The sequence below is a fragment of the Erpetoichthys calabaricus genome, chromosome 10 (assembly GCF_900747795.2).
Source record: "Erpetoichthys calabaricus chromosome 10, fErpCal1.3, whole genome shotgun sequence".
NCBI classification, from domain to species: Eukaryota; Metazoa; Chordata; class Cladistia; order Polypteriformes; family Polypteridae; genus Erpetoichthys; species Erpetoichthys calabaricus.
In genome coordinates this window covers 127,235,050-127,240,292 of record NC_041403.2, presented here as the reverse complement: position 1 = coordinate 127,240,292, position 5,243 = coordinate 127,235,050, and the positions used below count along the sequence as shown (strand labels likewise).

Sequence of the window (5,243 nt, the reverse complement as noted above, 5' to 3'; positions counted from 1 at the left end):
CACCCCTATGTTTGAACATGGTGTTTGTTATGGACAATCCGGGACGAGCACAGAAGTCCAATAACAAAACACCGCTCGGGTTCAGATCGGGGTGGCCATTCCTCCCAATCACACCCTTCCAGGTCTCACTGTCATTGCCCACATGAGCATTGAAGTCTCCCAGCAGTACGAGGGAGTCCCCAGAAGGTATGCCCTCTAGCACCCCCTCCAGGGACTCCAAAAAGGGTGGGTACTCCGAACTGCTGTTCGGTGCATACGCACAAACAACAGTTAGGACCCGTCCCCCAACCTGAAGGCGGAGGGAGGCTACCCTCTCGTCCACCGGGGTAAACCCCAATGAACAGGCTCCAAGTCGGGGGGCAATAAGTATACCCAACCCACTCGGCGCCTCTCACCGGGGGCAACTCCAGAGTGGTAGAGAGTCCAGCCCCTCTCAAGGAGATTGGTTCCAGAGTCCAAGCTGTGCATCGAGGTGAGCCTGACTATATCTAGCCGGAACCTCTCAACCTCGCGCACTAGCTCAGGCTCCTTCCCCTTCAGGGAGGTGACATTCCACGTCCCAAGAGCCAGCTTCTGTAGCCGAGGATCGGACCACCAAGGTCCCCGCCTTCGGCCACCACCCAACTCACACTCCACCCGACCTCCTTGGCCCCTCCCATAGGTGGTGAGCCCATGGGAAGGGGGACCCACGTTACCTCTTCGGGCTGTGCCCGGCTGAGCTGCATGGGTGCAGGCCCGGCCACCAGGCGCTTGCCATCGAGCCCCACCTCCAGGCCTGGCTCCAGAGGGGGGCCACGGTGACCCGTGTCCGGGCGACGGAAAACACCAGGTTTCTAGCATCCCTGAGCTCGCCTTAGGACACCTTCGTTACATTTTGACAGGTGTACTGCCCCAGTCAAACTCCCCACTTACCACTGTCCCCGGAGCAAGTCGTACCCGAGGATGGCTTGGGCACTTGACGCCAGAAGGGAGAGATCCCCTTCCGCCTCAACGGGTAAGTGAAAAAACGGTAAGAGTAGTGGCATTTCATTGGCGGTGCCCCAGGAAGGGCCAGGGACCATCCACTTATTCTACGCCTCTCATGTCTCTGCACAGTGCCAGACTAGACTCAAGCTCAACAGGATCTTCTTTCCCGGCTGATTCTGCCAAGCCCATTCCCTTGGCTGTGGTGTCGCTAGATAGTAGGTAGGGATGGTGGGTATCAGATTCATCCATTCATGTGTGTCACTAATTAGATTATGAGGCATTTGGCTAGTTTGGAGCCCGTTACCAGGCCTATTCCACGTCAACTGTGTGCCTCGGGTCGACCATCTTGCCCATCGGCCTCGTCATCTAAGTGATGCATAGCATGCACATCTTACAGCCAAGAACATACTGTTTGTTCATAGGAGCCACCTGTCTTCCCTGCCGAGCCCAGATCCCGGCTATGGTTTTGCTAGATATATTGTCAACGATAGTTACTCCCGCCGTTTACCCGTGCTTCATTGAATTTCTTCACTTTGACATTCAGAGCACTGGGCAGAAATCACATTGTGTCAACACCATTCTCCAGCCCTCGCAATGCTTTGTTTTAATTAAACAGTCGGATTCCCTTGGTCTGCACCAATTCTAAGGCAGCTGCTATGAGACAGCCGAGGCCATGCACGGGCCAGAAGTCCCTGCCGCCACCACCAGGGAGAGAGGTAGGGTGTCAGAGGCAGGACAACGTGCAACACAGCTAGGGCAATCCACGGGAAGGGCCCGGCATGCATCCAGAGTCACCACCTGGGGACACCCCTGGCGCTTCGTCCAGTGACGGCTCGCGTCCAGCCCTGCTTTGCACCTCATCCCTACTTGGATCGTTTGCGTCACTGCACTGGATGCCCTCACCCCTGGGGGCATCCCTCTCCGCCACTCCGGATTCGGGGATCTGAACCCAACTCCCTTTCATTGGGCAAGTGGGTGGCAAAGGCCATCGCCCCACAATTCTGAAAGGTGCTTGCCCATCCCTTAGGACCAATTAAGCACATGTTCAACTGCTGTTCACATGGAACTCTTCTCCACTTCAGCCTTCAAAGCGCCTGTTTTGAATATTTGCTACTACCACCAAGATCTGCACCTGTGGCAGCTCCACCTGAGCCTTTGACCTAGGCTTCAATGTGCACCGTGGTGGCCCTACTACTCATCGTGGCTTTGCCCTCACAGCCACCAGTACTGCCAACAACTGGGTATGGGTCCGACGCTCCAGCGACATCCTGTTTTAGGGCTGGTTGATTCGGCAGGTGAGTTGTTGCACACTCCTTAGCGGGTTCCAACTTCCACAGCCAGTGTCCTGCTGTCCGTATCAACCAACACCATTTCTGGGATCTGACAAGAGTCGGCATTGGGCACCTTAACCTGCCAATCGGTTCATCCCACAGCGCCAGTTCTGCCTACCAAAAGTGACCGACTAGGCACTCGGCATTCCATGCCACGGCTCTATGCGAACGAGCTGTGCTTCTTACCCATTTAAAGTTTGAGAATAGGTTTTAGATTGTTTTGGCCCCCAAGGCATCTTATCATTCGTTTTACCAGATAAAACTGTGTTCGGCAAGTGCTATCTATCCTGAGGGAAATTTAGAGGGAACCAGCTATTTTTGACTAGTCTTTCGCCCCTCTACCCAGGTCAGACGACTGATTTGCACGTCAGTACTGCTGCAGACCTCCACCAGAATTTCCTTTGGCTTTGCCCTGCCCAGGCATAGTTCACCATTTTTCACGTCCTAACACATACGCTCTGGCTCCACCTCCCTGGCAGGGCGGGCAAGATGGGCCAGCGGTGCGCCAAGGTCTTGGGGGGCCAAGGATTCCACCATTCACCTTCATTGTACCACAGGGTTTCGAGCAAGACCCTCCAACTCACGCACGTGTTAGACTCCTTGGTCTGTGTATCAAGATGGGTCAGGTGGGGAGCCGACTTCACCGCCAACCCCTGGTGCTACAAGGTACATAGGTGCACCACACCCCAGCGGCATGGCGCAGTGAAGGACACACTGTGGACAGTCTGTCCCCAGGGAACAGCTGCTTTGGGGTGGAATAGGGGCCCCCCCGAGGTCAATCACTCTGCCCTGGGAAGCTGCGAACTTGCAGCTGGGGGGAGCTGTAACACCGGCGGCAGGTGCCACTGGCCATCTTCTCCCCCTGGCCCTTCCCTGCTGACTCAGAGCCGGTCACGGCACACCACCACGGAGGATCTATGCCCAGTGGACACCGAGCCTGTTCGGGCAGCGGTCCCATGCCCCACCCCACGTGCCCCATCTCCGTGGGCAGGTGTCAGGTTGTCCCACTGGCAGACGCACCCTGTTCCCTCCGGGAGCGTGCAGAGGTCATGGGGATGACCAGACCGATGCCCTTCTCACTAACTGGCCTCCTCCTCTGCCTGGGGAATCAAGGGTAACATCACTGCACCACAGGTCTGCTCTTGGGGGGACAGAGGGGCTTGGGTCCCTGTGAACTCCACAGCCGTGTCCACTGGCGGGAGCAGTGTGGCGATTGATCAGAAAGGTGACCCTCAGACATGTGGGGCCCTGGAAAAGACCCGGGGCTGCAACGTGCATTTGAAGTGTCGATGATCAATGTGTCCTGCAATTCACATTAGTTCTCGCAGCTAGTTGCATCCTTCATTGATGCATGAGCCAAGTGATCCACTGCCAAGAGTAGTCTCTCTCTCTCTGTCTGTCAAAAGTCCAACGAGGAGGAACAATATGCACTGAGCTGGGGTGGAATAAGAGCCCAGGTGCCCGGAGTTGGCCTAACCCCACACCAGGTGGGGAGGGGAGGTGCACCGAGTCATTGAACCGTGTCGCCGAAGTGGACAGATAGGTGCCCCCTTTAATCCCACTGGCCAACAAAGGTGGTTAAGGCAACTTTGTGACCAACCCGGCTCAAATGGGATGAGAAGTCTTGGCGAGTGCCCAGGAGGGTAGTACCTGCCCCCGGGGCCTCTCCAAGGCCATGTGTCCTGCCGCACCCTATGGAGGACTCCACTCCCCCACCTCTCACTGGAGGGATGGGGAGTCAAGTCAGGCACGAAAAGTCAAAGAGGAAGGGAACGGGCGCCCTTGGCGGACGTCCCATTCTCCCAAGCACCCCACCTCTACGGAGAGAGGGGGGAGCTGGCCCAAAAGATAATGGTCAGATCACAGGAGGCATCGATAATGATCCTTCCGCAGGTTCACCTACAGAAACCTTGTTACGACTTGTACTTCCACTAGATAATCAAGTTCGATCGTCTTCTTGGCGCTCTGCCAGAGGCCACAAGTGACTACGGCAGGTTCAATCTGAAGACTTCATCAAACCATCCATTGTTGGTACAAAGAGCAGGGACTTAATCAGTGTGAGCTTATGAACCGCACTTACTGGGAATTCCTCGTTCATATGGAACAATTGCAAGCCCCAGTTCCCATCACGAATGGGGTTCAACGGGTTACCCACACTTCTCAGCACCGGGTAGACACATGTTGATCCATTCAGTGTAACATGCTTGCAGCCCTGGACATCTAAAGGCATCACAGACCTGTTATTGCTCAATCTCACATGGCTGAATGCCGCTTGTCCCTCACTCAACTATTTAGCAGGAGGGAGTCTCATTTGTTATCGGATTCAACCAGACAAACTGCTCCACCAACCAGGAACAGCCGTGCTCCACCACCCACAGAATCAAGAAAGAGCTATCAATCTGTCAATATTCTCCATGTCCAGGCCAGGTGAGGTTTCCCGTGTTGAGTCAAATTAAGCCGCAGGCTCCACTCCTGGTGGTGCCCTTCTGTCAATTCCTTTCAGTTTCAGCTTTGCAACCATACTCCTCCCAAAACCCAACGACTCTGGTTTCCTGGTTGGCTTCCTGGTGTGTCTCTGGGAAGAACCCCACTGGATCGCCAGTTGGCATCGTTTATGATCGGAACTACAATGGTATCTGATTGCATTCGAACTTCCAACTTTAATTCTTAAGAAGGGGCCTGAGTTGTCTCGAAAGCTTGCATATTGTAATCTTTTTAGTTAGCCAATAAAAGGTGTCATTTTTCTAGGCTTTTCTCTACGTTCTTAATTAATGCAAACATTCTTGGCAAATGCTTTTGCTCTCGCATGTCTTGTGCCGGTCCAAGAATTTTACCTCTATCGGCACAATACGAATGCCCCCGGCAATCCATTTTAATCACGGCCCCGGTTCAGGAAACCCACAAAATTGAACCAGAGTCCTAATCCAGAGTCCTAATCCATTATTA

General features: G+C 54.5%; 1 non-coding gene across 1 annotated transcript; it reads right to left on the bottom strand.

Annotated features, from left to right (window-relative positions):
* Positions 1–3,523: 3,523 nt before the first annotated feature.
* On the bottom strand, positions 3,524–3,677 carry LOC114659828 (5.8S ribosomal RNA). Its single transcript, XR_003717596.1, has one exon. It is a non-coding gene; the product is annotated as a 5.8S ribosomal RNA (ribosomal RNA).
* Between the last annotated feature and the right edge of the window lie 1,566 nt (positions 3,678–5,243).